At 29.3% G+C, this 17,050-nt stretch overlaps 1 protein-coding gene across 6 annotated transcripts in view; it reads left to right on the top strand.

Annotated features, from left to right (window-relative positions):
• Nucleotides 1–17,050, top strand: part of LOC107456785 (putative fatty acyl-CoA reductase CG5065) — a 65,040-nt gene that overhangs the window by 4,139 nt on the left and 43,851 nt on the right. Inside the window, exon 1 of one of the 6 annotated variants that reach the window (XM_043051092.3) lies at nucleotides 14,968–15,035. The exons of 4 other annotated variants lie outside the window; for them this stretch is intronic. The gene's annotated coding sequence lies outside the window, so the exon portion shown is untranslated. Of the gene's footprint in view, nucleotides 1–14,967; nucleotides 15,036–17,050 lie in introns of those variants that run through there. One more of the 6 variants, XM_043051089.3, reaches the window with a different exon arrangement.

The following is a 17,050-nucleotide window of genomic DNA, read 5'->3' as shown; positions in this document are numbered from 1 at the left end:
TGTAAATATTTAAATTATGTATTTAGAAAACTTTTTGATGATCAATTTACAATGATAGTATCGTAAATGTTTGTTAATGTATGTTTGTTAATAGTATGTTAATGTTTCAATTGTATTTTCGGCAGTTATTTATATCAATTTTCAAGTGGATTTTAAATATCCTGATACATTTCAAGCAATATAGAAAATTCGAATCGTGCATTTCAGTATTTACTTTTAAATACAATAATTCTATTGAATTTTTGGCAGTTATTGCTATTTATTTTTTCGTAGTTTTTAAATCCGATGTTTTTTTTATACGATATTATTTGTTACAACAACCTAATCTCAAAACAAATCAGGCATTTGAGAAGTCCGATTTGCGTGGTTTCATCGTTGATCTTTTTTTCGGCAATTACTACCATGGATTTCATACTTTTTAGATATTTTATTTTTATTGTGATGATAATTCACAAATTGCGAAGAATAAATTTTGCTTCCCCCCCCCCCCCACAACAAAATGCGAGAATATAACCCATAATATTAGAATAAAAAATTATTAGAAGTTCAATTATATAGTATAAGTTAGATTTTTTTTTTTTCTTCTGTAAACCTCTTTTTGTTATTTTAAATTATTAACATATCAGAGCTCATTCTAGGCAGGGTAAACAGGGCACAGCACCCTGCTGCCCTTTTAGTCAAAAGAATCCACCCTGTTGCTTTTGAAGTAAATTAGTGCCCTGATGTAATAGACTCCATACCCTTTTTGCCCATGCTTTCCTCAACCCTTTATTTTTTCCCCAAACTCTACAATGGATTTCTTAAACTTTTGTTATTTTCAACTCTTTTTATTTAGTTTGTCCTTGCTCTCAATACATAGATTTATATGGGAAAGGAAAAATAGCCATCACACCCCCTTGTTGCACTAGTCTTTGAAAGTTTGCAGTTACTTCCACTATCATTAAATAATAATTATTATTAATGATTTTAATTTATAAATCATAACTACAGACACTTAAAAACATGCATTTATTATTTTATTAACATATGCATGCATTTTAAATAAATTACTAAGCTAACTAGCTCGATATATATGTTAATTTAGTAATAAAAATTAGTAATTAATATGATTTCTTTGCTACTGTTAGTAAAGTTGATAAAAACATTTTTCATTTACTAATTGACAATGTTTATTAATAGAATGTGTAAAGCCCATAGAAAGAAATTATTGCCTTTTTTAAAGTAATAATGCCCTTTTTTTAAACTTTTGCACCCTGCCCTTTTTCCTTCCTAGAATGAGCTCTGAACATATATGATTAAAACTGTCTTGCAGAAAGATATTCGTGCTACAGTTTTGTTGTAGATAGCTCAAAAAAATTCTGCCAGAGAGTTGTACTGTTGCATTTTTTCTTACATCTCTCTGATAATTTTTTGGGTTTAGTGTCTCCAGAAATTAATGTGTAAAAATTTTCTATAGAATTTAACTATTTATTGTGATGTCAGTAGAATGTAATTTTTGTTTAATGCAAATGTATGAATATTTTCAGACATTTATCAGAACATATTTCAGAGTTTTGTCATGTTAATACATTTAACAAGTTATCAAGGCATATATCTATCTCAGCAATATTTTTTACATAAAAATGTATTGCTATAAACTTAGAATGTATTAAAATAAGCACTCAACTATTCTTGGAACATATGTATTCAGAGTTGGCAAATTTTTGACAATCGACAGTTTTAACCATGGTTTTATCATCTGTCTTGTCAAAAAACCCTTTTTGACAAGTGTCAATATCTCAAAATTTTAGTGTAAGGATAATTATTAGCTATTATAAATAAGAAGTATTTATAAATAAACATACATATAAAATTATAAATGATCAATGTTTAAATATTATTTTGATATTAAATTCTTTTTGACAATTACTGTCAGAAACCCAAATTTTTGTGTAGAAAATATTAAATAATAATTGAAAATGTGCAAAATTGAAATGTACGCAATCTGTCCGTTTGTTAATATATTTGAAATCAAAATACATATACAATCGGTATAATTATAAAAAAAATCACTCAACAGCCGTCTTAATCATTATATCTAAAATCATTTTCATTTAATCCCATTTTAACTACTTCTTTCCCTGAAGCATACACCTACCAAAAAAAGTTTTGAAGCCTTCTCTATAGGTTGTCCACAGTAAGAACTCCCCCCGCCACAATGTCTGAGACCATCTGCTGCTATGGAAACAAGAACAGCGCATTTCAGGGAGGGTAATTTCTCTTCACTCTAGGGCTAACACAATAAACTGAAGAGAAAAAAAAGATTCCCTTTCGTTCGCTGACCGGAGCCAAAACCTGCCCTAAACAGTGACCCCACACCCTTACTTGAAATAGTTAAACCTCGTTACCATAGTTACCACCACGGGTCCTGTTAAATGACTAGGGGAGTTCTCACTTTAGACAAACTATACTCCAATTTCTTTTTTCAGTTTTGTATGAATAAGACTGAAATTCCAAACTATTATTTTGATTGATGCTGAGCTGCGTAGTCTAGAGCAGTGTTCCCCAACCTTTTTATCACCCCTGACCTGTCAACGGACCTGTTTATTGCAGCCCGCTGTGGGGGGTGGCAATGATTGTTTATATTTTAGATTATTTTGATTCATTAATTTTAATTAAATTGTATTTAAACATGCCTTTAAAATAAAGTACAGTTACACCAAAAAAAGTGATTTAACACTTTAACTTACTAGAACGTTAAATCAATGAGAACCCTGAGCATGTTTCTTTGCAATTTGACGGTTTCATCTGGGGGTAATTTGAGACAATGATACATTACAAACATTAAAAAATTTATGTCACTACCTTCGGGGCCCCCTTTTTTTTAAATAAGTAAAATTTTAATAGAACACATATATTTTTAATTTGGGGTCTAAACCAAAGAATTTAAATTCAGTTTCAATGAAATGGGCAGCCCGCTACCATTCAATCCACGGACCGGGGGTTGGGGAACACTGGTCTAGAGTGTAGAATTACTAAAGCTATTATAGCACAATAAAATAACATGTAACTAAGAAATTTATTTTAATAATGCTGCTATAAAGGTAAACCCTTGAATTGATTGCTTGAAAAAATTAACTCATTTATGTTTTTTATAAATTGTAATTCATTAATCTGTGAACTAATTATACATTAATAAAATTAGCATTAGTTCATCAGTATTGAAAGTATTCATGTACGTATAAGCAGGAGTACAGAAAATCCTCAGATCCTTATATTTCCAATGAACAAAGTTTTTGTTGTTTTTTTTTATCTAAATTTCCCCAAATATTTTAGCTTTTTGTTTTTTTAAATAGATATATATATATATATACAGTCAAACCCTTTAGTGAACACTGCTAATTGTGAACTCCCAGATATAGTGAACAAAACGTTCAAACGCTTTGCTATACACATATGTTATTTTTTGTGGATATAGTGAACCAAAAAACAGAGGAAGTTGGATATTATGAACTTTTTTCTGTCTTCGACTGATTTTTTTCTTCATTTTCTGTTATTTTTCGAAATTTCTACATGTATTACATGTACTGATTTTTTAAGCCATCTATAGAGTGGAATTTAACGTAAGCATTTTTTCTTGTTTGATTCTTTTATCTCAATTTCTCATCCATAAATAAAGGCCATTCCTAAATTTTTTGTAAAATGTAACGCATTTTTTGTTACATACTTTTTTATAGTCTTTTTTGTATTTCATTTTATTGGTCATTTATTTAAATGTGTAATAAAAGGGAGGAATTCAGAACCATTCGTTAAAAAATTTTGTGGTATGTATATTGTGGACTCCTCGTTATAGTGTACCGAAATTTCGGTCCCTTGAAGGTTCACTATACTGTATTTGGAAAATAAAATTCAGATGGGGAAAAAATTCATTTGATTTTACACAATTCTTGAAAAAACGAGCATATGTGTTATAAAATAATAAAAATCAAAACATATTGAAATAGTAAAAATTAATTCAAATAAATTTTAAAGTCTCACTTATTAACTAAAAGAATTTAAACTAATAAATACACAAATTGACATGTGTTTTTTATAACAAGAAAAAGTTTTGCAAAGCGATACATTTTTTAACAAAAGATTTTGTAGAAATTTTCCCATGGCTGAGACTTGTTTGCTCTTTTAAACATATTCTGCTCACCTGAATATAATTAATAACAAATATTGAGGATCTATAAGAAAAGAAATTATACGTTGAGTTTAGACAGTTATTGGCGAACACTTTTATTTTATTTAATCTAAAAAATTTGCCTAAATTATAACACAAAAGAATTAAAATCAATATTTATATTAATAATAATTTACAACTCTTTGGTATTACCTGTTATATAAACCAAATAGTTATAATATGGATCTTGAAGTATGAAGATTACCATTAGAAAAACCATTTAATAGTTTCAATAATTTTTGCATCATTTTTTAAATATGATATACAATATAAATCATAAATATAGTAGTATATAATTCGAGTATTGTGCATGATTTAGCATCTAAAAAATGTCTCCAATGTTGAAAAAGAAATTTGCCCAGGATTTTTACAGATTTCGACAGTTTTTGACACTTTTCCGATAAGTTTTTGACGTCGAAAAACCAACCCTGGTTCCCAGATCTTTTAGTTTGGTGCCTCTTGAGTTTATGAAAGTATAATTGATTTGTTTCTAAAAACTTTTATTTATTTTTCAAGTGTAAAATTCGAGAATTCTGCTCCTTACCAAACTCCCTTATTTTATCTTCAAAATACTGAAGTCTCTAGACCAGTGTTTCCCAACGTGGGGCCCACGCCCACTGGGGGGCAATTTGATTGTTAAGGGGGCAATTCGAAAATGGACTCGACACGAGTTTAACCCTTTTGCTCCGGGCTATTTAAATGCAATGCTAGATTTCGGTGCCAAAATTGCAAAATGCTAGAATTCGGTGCAAAAATTCAAGTTCTTAAATAATTGCAGCTGATAAATATTATAAATTCTTTTGACAAGACCAGAATATCAGCTGGGTTTTTGGCGTCGTCAAGTTAACCTCCCTGCAGCAGACTCCGTGTGGACTTTCAAGCTTTAAGGAAAAATTTTGAAAAGAGAACAACAATAAAGTCTCTATTTACTGCTCACACTTCAACTCATAATCGTATTCTTGAGGCTAGTTATCAATTTTTTTTTATTCATCGCTAAATCTGGAAAAAATCATACTACAGGAGAGAATTAAATAAAACCGTCAATATCAGCATCGCTTAAAACGGTTCTTGAAAAAGATGTAAAAGCTATGCCACTCAGTAACAATACTGTTAGCAGAAGAATAGACGAAATGAGCGAAGATATCGAAAAACAACGTGTTGAAAAGGTGAAAACAAGGAAATTCTCAGTGCAAATGGATGAATCAACTTTGATAGACAGTGTGGCAGTATTGATAACTTACGTAAGATATATTAATAAAGGGCATTTTGCTGCAGAAATGTTGTTCTGTAAAAGATTAGAAAGCACCACTACCCCCAACGATATATATAATAAGCTAAAAAAGTATATAAATGTCAATAATATACCAATAAATACATAACATCTTGTGCTGCAGATGGTGCTCCTAAGAAAAATGGCTGCTTAAAATTGATGAAAGATGAGAATCCAGAAATGATTGTCGTGCATTGTGTTATTCATAGGGAAAACTTGGTAGCTAGAAACATCTTGCCTGTTCTAAATGAAGTACTACATTCAGTAATAAAGTGCATCAATGATATTAAAGCTAATGCCAAATGTTAGCTTCTCTTCAAGCTATTTTGTGAAGAACAAAATGCAGGCCATGTGAGACTTTTACTTCACACTGAAGTAAGATGGCTCTCTAAAGGAAACTGCTTGAAAAGATTTATGGAACTGTTTGATATTCTTAGTGATTTTTTAAGTGACAAACCTAAAATGAAGTATCCGTTAACAGTCAATGATAAAGCATTTGTGAGTTATTCAGCCGATATCTTTGAAAAACTAAATATATTAAATAAGCAACTTCAAGGAACAAATAAAGCTCTTGTTGATGCAGAAGCGAAGATATTTGGTTTCATTAATCTTATTGAGTTATGTCAGATATATATTAACAACAAAAACTTTGAACAGTTTCATTGACTCCAAAAATGTGAAGTAAATAATACCGCTTCACTTGTTATTGTCGATCATCTGAAAATTCTATCGGCTGATTTAAAAGAAAGATTCTCTGATTTAAAACAAATTGATTTCCCAACATGGATGATGCAGCCAAAGTTAGTGGATTTGTCTGATATATCAAATATGCAGTATCAAAAAGAACTCGCAGAAATGCAAAATGATGAGTCAGTTAAAACTTTATTTAATATAAAGGGATTGATGGCATGGCTTTGTGAGGAAACAGAAATCAAATACCCAAATTCAACCAATTGTGCAAGAAAACTATTGCTACCGTTTCCATCTTCATATTTAGCTGAATGTGGATTTAGTGCTGTAAATGATTTACTGCTAAAAAAAGAAATCGTCTGGATATAACACAACGGGGATACTTGAGACTGAAGCTAACCAAATTGGAACCTAACATAAAATCTCTGTGCAGCAAGGATCTCACTAAATTAAAATATAAAATTATAGAGAAATCTTTATTAAAACTATTTGAATTTTAGTTTTTCATTATATGTTTTGAAAATTTATTCACTGTGTTTCGCTAACAATTTCCTAGTGATTTCTTCCAAAAACCTATCATTTAAGTTTCTTAAGTGAACAATTCAATTTTTTAATATTAAAAATTATGTATATGTTACATAGGGGGGCATAAGAATTTTAGAATAACTTAGGTGGGACATGGCACAAAAAAGGTTGGGAAGCACTGCTCTAGACCTTTGTTTTTCTAACAAACTTACTTCTTTAACCTTCTACAAAACAGTTACAATTTCATTGTTTTTACATAAAAAGGTGGCGCATTCTACCTGCCCTTGCGCTTTGAGTAAAAATATTGTCGCCTCATTTTTTTCAGGAAAAGAAGGAAAATGTAGTTGTAGTAGCCGAAACCAGGAACTTTAGATTACCATAACTACAACAAATTATTTTTAAGCTAAATTGATTTAAAATATTATTTGTCATTTATTCGAGTATTTTAAATTCGGTTTTGAAGGCCATTAATCTAGATATATTTAATATAATTTTTAAGATTAGTATACTCTTCAAAACTGAAGGTGACCTGCCCTTTTTTTTTTTTTTAATTTTAGAGAGATCTCTGCAATTTTCTAAGGTTCTTCGTAGGAATGTAATGAATATGCGGCCACTATTCGATATTCGTCCCTTTTACCGAATGTTCGGCAAAGTATTTTTCAGAAAAGTTTTTTTGATAGATTTAAACAAAGAATAATCTAAAATCCAGTATTTTTTATTATTAAGAATAGTTTTTACATCTATTTAATAAGTTCTAAAACTTGCACACGGCTTGCAAAATGTGTTCTAGACGAAGACAAATGGAAAAGCGAAATTTGACGTGTAAAAACTAGATAACTTTCTACGAAACCACGAGTTTTGCTTAAAACTATATTCAGACAAGTCAATTTCGTCGTGTTTTTTTTCTTCCAGCGATTCGCTTTAAGAATAACGAAAGTCGTTTTTGCAGTTTTTATAATAGCACAGCATTTAAAGGAAGCGTCACTTTTCCTGCTCGATAAGACAGATAACCGATAACCAACTGTGATTTTTAACATTTAATTTTAAGAACTAGGAATAAATATTTTTTTATTTTTTCGGCGTTTTTATATCGAAGCAATTATACGTTTCTAATGCGGGCACGTTTTTATGGCATTCTTCTAATAGCGCAGTATTTTTAAAAACGAGTCTGATTGATTGTTTGAACGTTTTGTGAATACTTTTTTTTTTTTTTTTTTTCGGAAAATATTATTTTTAGAACTAAAATTTTGTTGCAAGAATTAAGAGGTTTTCTATTCTCTCTTTCTTTTCATTTTCAACTTCAATACTTTAGTTTTATAGCTGTTAGTCAAATTTTTTTTTTTTTATATATATATATTTTAAATAAATATTGTGTGCCCAGTTTTTGTAGATTGCCCCTCCTAAATGCCCCAGTACGGGCCTGTAAGGAAGTTACAAAAAGAATGAAATTGAGAGAAGAATCCAAAAGAAAACTGCTTACAAAAAGTTTTATCGTCATTCAATGATCATTCATTTGAAGAAAGAATGAGGGTTGAAAACGAACGATTAAAAGCCTTTACTTGGATGAGATAAACAGTGTATCAGGGCCGTCTTAATAGCAAGCAGGACCCCCGGGCACAAAAATATTTTGGGCCCCAATTATATGTCCAGGGTATCTGTGCACCTGGAAAGTCATGAATTTCGGTATTGAACAAAATTTGTCATGATATTTACTATTTAAAAAAAAAAAAAAAAATGGAAAGTCATTGATTTAGATATATTGATTTAGGGTATAACAAAAAAAATTCAAACGGTATGAATTATTTCGTTACATTGATTTAGGGTATAACAAAAAAAAATTCAAAAGGTATGAATTATTTCGTTACAGGGTTAAAGTCAGTTATAAGAATATTCCTCAACGCACATCTGACCTAACCCGTTTAAAAATTGCTGTCCCATAAAACTCTTTAATTCTATGCTCTTTCAATTATTACTTTATTTAACTAATTAAATACTAAACAGAGTGGATGGTGGTCAAGCATAACTAGAGAAACTAGTTGAGTACCTAAAAACTTCATTTTAACGTAGAAAATTAGATTTCGGTTGACTTTTTAAGTTTTCTTTGTGATAAACTATTCAAGTTATGGGTGTTTGCATTATAATCAGGGGTGCCACTCTTCCGTCTTGGGGACGGAATTCCGTCCTATTAAAAAATATCAAATTCAGAAATTCAATTTTAAATTTGAAAAAAAAAAACCATTTTAAAAATAAAATATATGTATACATTGCTAAAAATGTTTTTTTTTTCGATAATTATTTCAGGAAAATATCTTTTCCCGTTTATTTCTTCCTAAAATTTAGAAGTAAAGTCAAATTATTCACATAAGCGCAAAAAATGCGATAACGCACTAAGTCACGGAGTAAGGTGACGTCAGGAAGCATGACGTCATAGATTGCGAATGGAAACTAAAGCGCTAGTGGATTGGCCTTCGCTACTGGGAAGCAGGAGAAAAATTCTTTCTTCACAGACTTAACTTAGCGGGAAATTGAATCTGGCATCGATCATCGGATGGTAAACTTTTTACTGCGTTTGATTACAATGTGTTAAAGTTGATTATTTTTACAATGGAATATGTCAACTCCAATAAACCAACGTATGATGTTGGAATTAAAAATAAATGGCGATGGGAGTGGCTTCAAGAAAAAGATTCAGGTGGTATTTTACATGTGGAGTGGTGTAGGAAATTAAAAGAAGTGGGTCATTGTTTTTGCTTTCTCTGTGGAAAAAAATTAAATTATGCTAACAATGGTAAAAAAGCTTTATTAAAGCATGCAGAAGATAGCGAACATCAGAAAAACTGTCGTTCTCAGAAGTATGTGCAAACTCTTCCAGGTGCAAAACAACAGTCTGAGAAGGCTCATCTTGCATTATGTGATCGTATAGCAAATCAAAAAGCTGTTATTTCGTGTTTTTTATCAGAACATTCACTTCCATTTTCGCTAGCTCCTAAATTAATCGATTTAAGTCAAGCATTAGCTAAGGATAAATTAGCTTTGTCGAAGTTGAAAATGGAAAGAACATCTGCAACTTATATTACAACGCATGGTGTGGCAAAGACAATGAGAGATGAATTGGTTGCAAAGCTAAATGCTAATTTTTTTTCTATGAACGTAGATGAGGCAACCAATAATAATGGGGAGAAAATAATAAATGTCTTGGTTAGAGTGTTTGATGATGATCTTAATAGGGTAATAACAGCCCATTTGGGATCAAGGAAAGAAAATATGGCTTCTTCAAGAAACATATTTTTAAAGATAAATCAACTTTTAGAAGATAACGATATTAATTTTTCTAAAATTGTTAGTTGTCTTTTTGACAATTGCGCAACGATGAGAGGCTCCAAGAATGGAGTTGAGAAGCTCATCAGAGACGAAAATATGCATTTGCTGCAAATAGATGGGGATTTAACTCATAAATTCCACAATGCTGCAAAGGTTTTCTTTAAATATTTTGAAAAATTTATAGAAGAAATCTCAAATAATGTATTTTATGACATTAATGAATCGCCAAAAGCTAAATGCTTATTTGCTGAGCTTCAACTTTTATTAAATTTCAAAACTGTTTTGCAAATTCTTCGTCCGATTGAAAACAGATTTCTACAAATGCTTACAATATGTGATAGACTTGTTTGCATTAAAGATGCATTATTAATTTATTATGCAAGTTTTCTTACGGATGAAGAAAGTAAGAAATTTGAATTTCTATTAGCTTTAGTATTTGAGAGGAATCGTGTTTCTGAAGGTCAAAAATTATCCATTAAAAACATTCAAGCAACTATTAAAAAGCAAAAAAGATCAGATGCTAATCAATCTCGTAAAGAAATGATTTTATTGACTCTGTTTGATCAGAATGAGAAGTTTGACTGTCTATTAAATTTTTATTGTGGAATTTTACCGCACTTTAATAAATTAGTAAAGTTTTTCCAACATGATCAACCAAACCACCATTTAATACACGCTGAGTTGTTTGATTTTATGAGAAATTTTCTTTCATTTTTCATAAAACCAGAATATTTGCCAACCAATGTATCTGATTTAAAGGATTTTAATTTAAATGAAGATAGACAATTAAGTGATAAGTTTTTAAATGTAGGGGCAAAAGCATATGCCCTAATTAAGAAAGCCCAAAAAAATAAGAGCAAGTGGGTAAATAATTTTTTTACATCTTTAAGAGAAGCTTATGTTGCCACAAGTAAGTATACGATAAAGAATTTTCCATTTCATAATAAATGTTTGCTCTATTTTTCCGCTCTAAATCCAAAATGCAGAAAAGATAATTCCTGCTTAACTGCATTGCTAAATTTGGGAGAAATGTTACCTAATGTCATTCAAGAAGAAGATATAGGCTTTTTGCTGGAGGAAATAAAAATGTATGTGATGGATGAGAATTTAGTGGAATTTTCTGAAGAATCAAGAATAGATAGCTGGTGGGCGGAGGTGTTTAATATAAAAGGAGAAGGTGGTGATCCAAAATACAGGTTGCTTACTATTCTCATAAAAGCAGCATTGTCAGTTTTCTCAGGACCTTTAGTTGAAGGATCATTTAATATTATGGATGACATTATTGTTGATGATAGATCATCTTTAAATATTGAAAATTATGAAGCGTCAAGTTTGATAAAATTTTACCTGAAAAGCAGACAAGAGAAAAGCACAGACTTTCAACCTAATCATGTTATGAGAAAAAATATTAATTCTGCTCGACAACGGTATCAGCAGTGTTTAACTGCCAAACGAGAATTATCAAGTTCTAAAAATCCCTCAATTCAGATATCTGATAACTTAACAGAAAAAGAAATTAAAACAGCTGATGACCAAACTAAATGTATTTCAAAGAAAGTAATAAGATGTGATGAATCAACATCAAAGGGTTTTTGCCTTAAAAATAATATAGCTCCACTGTGGGTTGAGCTTACAGCAGCTGCCTCAAAAAGTGTTAATATAAAAACTGATTGCCAGAACAAAAGAAAAGCTTCATCTCCCTTAAAAGAGAAAGGAATTAAGAAAGTTGATAATCAAACTAAATTTATTTCAAAGAAAATAACAAGTTTTTTTATGAAGCAATAAAATTAGACTCGGATAGCAGTTTCTATGTAGTGGATCCTTATTTATAGAACATTTTGTAGTATTTTATTGAGAAATTAAGAATTTATATTGTTTTTTGTGCTTTGTTTATCTATAATAATCTTAGTTGTTAGTAATTACTTAATGTTATCGGAAAATTAAAACTGCTTCTCAATCTTTAAAATCACATTAAATTTTTAATTTATTGTTATTTTATTTCTGTTCTGAATTAATGTTATGTGTTATTTTTAAGATTAATAATGCAAATATTATTGATATTATACTAATTAAAATGTTCAAGAGGGATATTTGTTCACATTGCGCTACACCGTTAAAATATATAAAACTTTCAGTCCTGTGATTTTTTTAGAGTGGCACCCCTGATTATAATCAATCACTGTAGACAAAAACAAAATGCACACTTTTCACACTAGAATATATTTAATTTAAAAAAAATATATATAATGCAATGATTTTGAAATGAGAACAGAAAAATCAGGAGTATTTTTAATACAATATATAAAATTCTGAAGGACACCCGAGTGCTTGGGGCAAACGGGCCCTGCCCGATGTTTCCATTCGTAAAGACGGTACTGTGGTGACAAATTAACATTTCTAAAGTTATTTGGAACCACGTGTTTATGGGGGTGGAAAATAAGATGCAATTTTTTTCAAAGGCGACAATTTTTTTATGCTCGAAAAATTAATAAATCAAATATTGCATGCAACTTATTAAACTCAAGTTTATAGGGTCTCTGCTAATTTTCCATTTATTATGTTCGTTTTATATAAAGTTTATCTTAAAATATGTTGCAAGAATTTCTTATAAAATTTTCGTGAAAAACTATAATAAACGCATATAAACCACCGATTTTTTTTTTCCATCTGCTTTCTATAAAAAATTCGCGCAACACATATTTTTATAACCTTAATATAAAATGAGCTAAATACCCAGAAAATGAGTCGATTTTTATAATTTACTCGCAATGTTTTATTTGTTTTCGTGCTATTTTTTTTTTAAATTTATTTATTTTTTAAATTTTGAAAACATTTTTTTCAACATGTATTTAAAGAATAAACTCGAAGAAGATACAGGTTTCTTGTCTTTAATGTGTCTATAATAAAATATATATTAATTGGAGGTGTTCTGCATATTGTCCGTGACCTCGATATGTCAAGATACATTAACAGAGGATGACTGAATCAACGTTTATATCCTGTGCTATTAGTTTGAGATATTTTTCATGTCCATTTTGTTCAGCATTTGAGATGAAACAAAAATTTAATCTGTTAATATCTAAAACGTTTTCTGTTTCACAATTTTTTTAGAAGGGAAATTGAAATGAATGGAATAAGAATTAAAATTGGAAGTAAGTCCAATACAATGCATCTTAATCACAATTAACAAAATCAGGCATTTTTTTAAATTCAATTATACAAAACAATTTCTTATTTTCTCTTACTGCTTTGCAATACAAATTGTTTGATAAAAATCTTAACAGTGTAAATAAGTCTAAAACCTTGAAGCTGGAAATTTTAAATGTAATATTTTAAAAGTCAGTAGAACTTATCAGTACCGTCTTTACGCATGGACACACCCGGCCAGTGCCTGGGGGACCCAACCACTCAGAGGGCCCTTAAGAATCTTACTTTTTATAAATTGTGTTTAAAAAAAAAAAGCTAAGCATAATCAACATTGCATTATAAATATATTTTTTAAATAAATATATTCTCGTGTTAAAAGTGTGAATTTTTTTGCCTTTAAATAGTGATTGATTTTCATTCATCAAAGACCAATAATTTTAATAGTTTATCAACAAAACTTAAGAAGTCAACCGAAATCTAATTTTCTACGTTAAAAGGAAGTTTTTAGGTACTCAACCTTTAAGTCATAATGTCCCCTCATATGCTTGACCACCACCAACTCTATTAAGTATTTGTAATTAGTTAAATAAAGTAATAATTGAAAAAGTTTAAAATTACACAGCACTAGGGAACAGCAACTTTTAAACTGGTTATGTCAGATGTGCGTTGAAATATATGTTTTAATAACTGACTTTAATAATAGTTTGACGAAATAATTAATCTTTTCAATTTTTTTCACTTGTTACACATTTGTCATTTTTTTCATTTGTCAACATTTTCATATTGTATTGTTTATTTAATTTAATTATTTTAATTAGCTTCATGGTTATTAAATTTTTTTTATCCTTTAAGAATTGCACCTGATTAGTATCTCAATTGTTTTTTAAATTATGCATAGTTTAAAATTGCTTTATTTTATGGACATTGAGTGAGGTAAGTTGGTTAAAATTGTAATTAATATCTTAAAAATGCTTTATTTTATGTATGTGAAGTTTTTTAGTTCGATTTTAAACAGCATGACATGTTATAGGGACCCAATACATTTCTTTTCCCGGGGGGGGGGGGATGCTTGCCATTTAAGACGGCCCTCGAACTTATTTGACTTTTCACACTAAACCGGGGCTGTGGAGTTGGGGTGAAAAGTTTGTTTGACTTCGGTTCTACGAGTTAGAAAAAAAATGCAAGTAAATTTCAGTTTTATTTAAACTCAACTAATATTTTTAAATTATGTGGAAAAAAAATATAACTCAAAGTAGTATTAGAATAATTATTTAAATTTTAACTTATCACAAACTTAATTTGTTCGCATGTGAACAGATATGAATTTCTGAAACTATTGAAAAAATTCCAAACTAAGTTTATGATATGAACCTAGGTTAAAAAATAAATTAAGATAGGCTAATTATGTGTAATAATTTTCTACTTCATGAATATATATATATAGAGAGAGAGGGAGAGTTCAATTTGTTAGTTACGGATGTAGTATAATGTTATTTTGAATAACAGTTTTTACTTTTAAAAAGAAATATTTTTGCTTCTTTTAAGGATATTTGTTTAGTTGTATTCTCTTGAAATTGGGTCATTGAAAACTAAATTTGATAGGCAAGAATTTGAAAGTCCTCCCGTTCTATTTACTGATGGATGGACTTTGAGATGGAACATTTCATCAATAAAATAAGAGTCTTATTTTCAATGTGTTGACGTTTATGCAAAATAAAGGTTGAAAAAAAAAAAGTAATAGATCGATCTCGGAATTAATTCTTCAAATAATAGACTTGAAAGATAAGATAAAAACTTCAGTGGACGTGAATCAATTTCTCTTTCCACGTCACTTGTCTCTTTTTCTTTTGCTTGCTGGGCGTTTTTGTGGTGATTCAGGTAAGAAGGCCGCTCCTTTTCCGTTCTCTTATTGCAATGCCTCTGTTTTGTAGGAGCAATTTTTTTCTTTTTCTTTCTAACTTTCATGTAATTTAACAGGGATAGTCATCATGAAAATGTTATTTATAAAAGGCTCAAAAAACCTCGAACACAAAAGAAATAAAAAAGGAAAGAAAAGCGTTTCTGTCTGTTTAAATAAGAATAAAATAATTATGTCATGAATCTGAGATATTAACATAGCACTGTATTTGGTCAAACACTTACCTGTTATTAAATCTTAGTTTATCGGAAACTCTTTCGCCCTTATGTAAACGGAATTTGATGATAATGCTATATAAATGTTTTTTTTTTCTTTCTCTTAAGCTCGAAACATATTTTTTCTGGTTTATTTATAGGATGAATAAACAAAATTCGATTTGAATCGTCGGATGTTTTTAGGAATTTCCCTCCACTGCGGCACTTCTGTGAGATTTTAAATTGCCTGAATTAATCTGAAATAGAAAGATATATAATATTTCGTTCAATGCCTGAGCGGCATTTCATATTCTGGGTCAAGACCAAGCTTAGATTTTTGACAATTACTGATAAAAAAAAAAAAAAAAAATAACCAGTTCATTCGTCCACGTTTCATTCCATATTTCTTTGAATCTGAAAAATGACTCGTTAATTTGCATGTCAAATGGTCTAAAAAGAAAAAACTCTTTTTTATAATTCATAAAAATATTAAAATTTGGTTTTTTGAATTAACAGTTCTCACTAGTTTAATGAATATTAATCAGCCACCCACCGTTTATACGTTTATTCACATTTTTGTCTGTCCCCGAAGTTCAAATTTTCATACTAATGTTTTGCCCTCTTATGTGTTTAGTAAACAAACAACAACAAAAAAGGCATAATGATAATTTCTTTTCCAAATAATCCGATGTTAGTTAATTATCGTTAATCATTAATCAAGTTTCGAATTATGACGCGTACTGAATAATTATAATTTCTTTTTGCAAATGCGAATTTCTGACCATCGAAGCCTGGTGGAAAATAGGTTCCCAATAGTTTTCTCACGTGAGCAGTTAGGGCACTTTTTGCGTATTTCGCCAAATCACGGGAACTCGTTTAAGTGAATCAAAAAAGTTTTATCATGAAATTCGAATCTTAGGAAATTACATGTAAGAGAAATTTTTAACGATCATTGATTCTTTGTTTGATTCGTTTCTATTTTTTTAGTTGTAAGGTGTATAAAATTGGAACTCATTCGAAATAACTTAGAAACTAACTAAAAAAATTTTTGCCTTATTATTCAAAAAAATTTTTGTTGATCATTCATTAAAAAATTAAGAATAATTTAAAGATTGAAATGCTCATGATATTACAAAAAAATCTATGAATAATTCTTCCACCAATCATGCATTAAAATTACAAAATTCTTTAACCAATTAAAATAGTGATAGGTTAATTATGAAGTAATCTGTTAAATTATTTTAGAAAATATTCTATTCAAATATATATGTAAAAAAATTTCTTATGCTACATTTTCAATGGATTGGTAATGTACGCTGATGTTTCGTTTCAAATGAAATGTGTTGCAACTTGTTGCAAATTAGAAATTGAATTAATTTTTTTTTTTCCTTTCTAAAACTTATCATTCTGTTATCTAAAATTTATCATTCTGCTAAAAAATTAGGCCGATCAGAAACATTTTTAAAAATGCCGCACTTATCATAAAAACTAAAGTTTGTATACAAAAGGGAAGTAAAGAAAATAAAAATCGATCTTAATTTTCAAAAGAAAATTTTAAGTCTGAACATCTCAGTTTTCCAATTTGCCAGAAAAAAAAGAGTAAGTCTAACAGAAATGCTGTTAAAAATTGTGGCGCTTATTAAAAACGTGCATAAATTAAAAAAAAAAGAAAAAAAAGATGGATAGAAGCAAAAGCATAAAACGTTCAAACATCAAAAAATATAAAAAAAATTTTAATGAAAATCTAAATTTTACACTTTGCCATAATTTTAGAAGAAAAA

Source organism: Parasteatoda tepidariorum, chromosome 5 (assembly GCF_982258835.1).
Source record: "Parasteatoda tepidariorum strain Cologne lab strain chromosome 5, Ptep-v5.0, whole genome shotgun sequence".
Classification (NCBI taxonomy): Eukaryota; Metazoa; Arthropoda; class Arachnida; order Araneae; family Theridiidae; genus Parasteatoda; species Parasteatoda tepidariorum.
The sequence above is the reverse complement of the archived record's forward strand: the minus strand, read 5'-3'. Positions and strand labels throughout refer to the sequence as shown.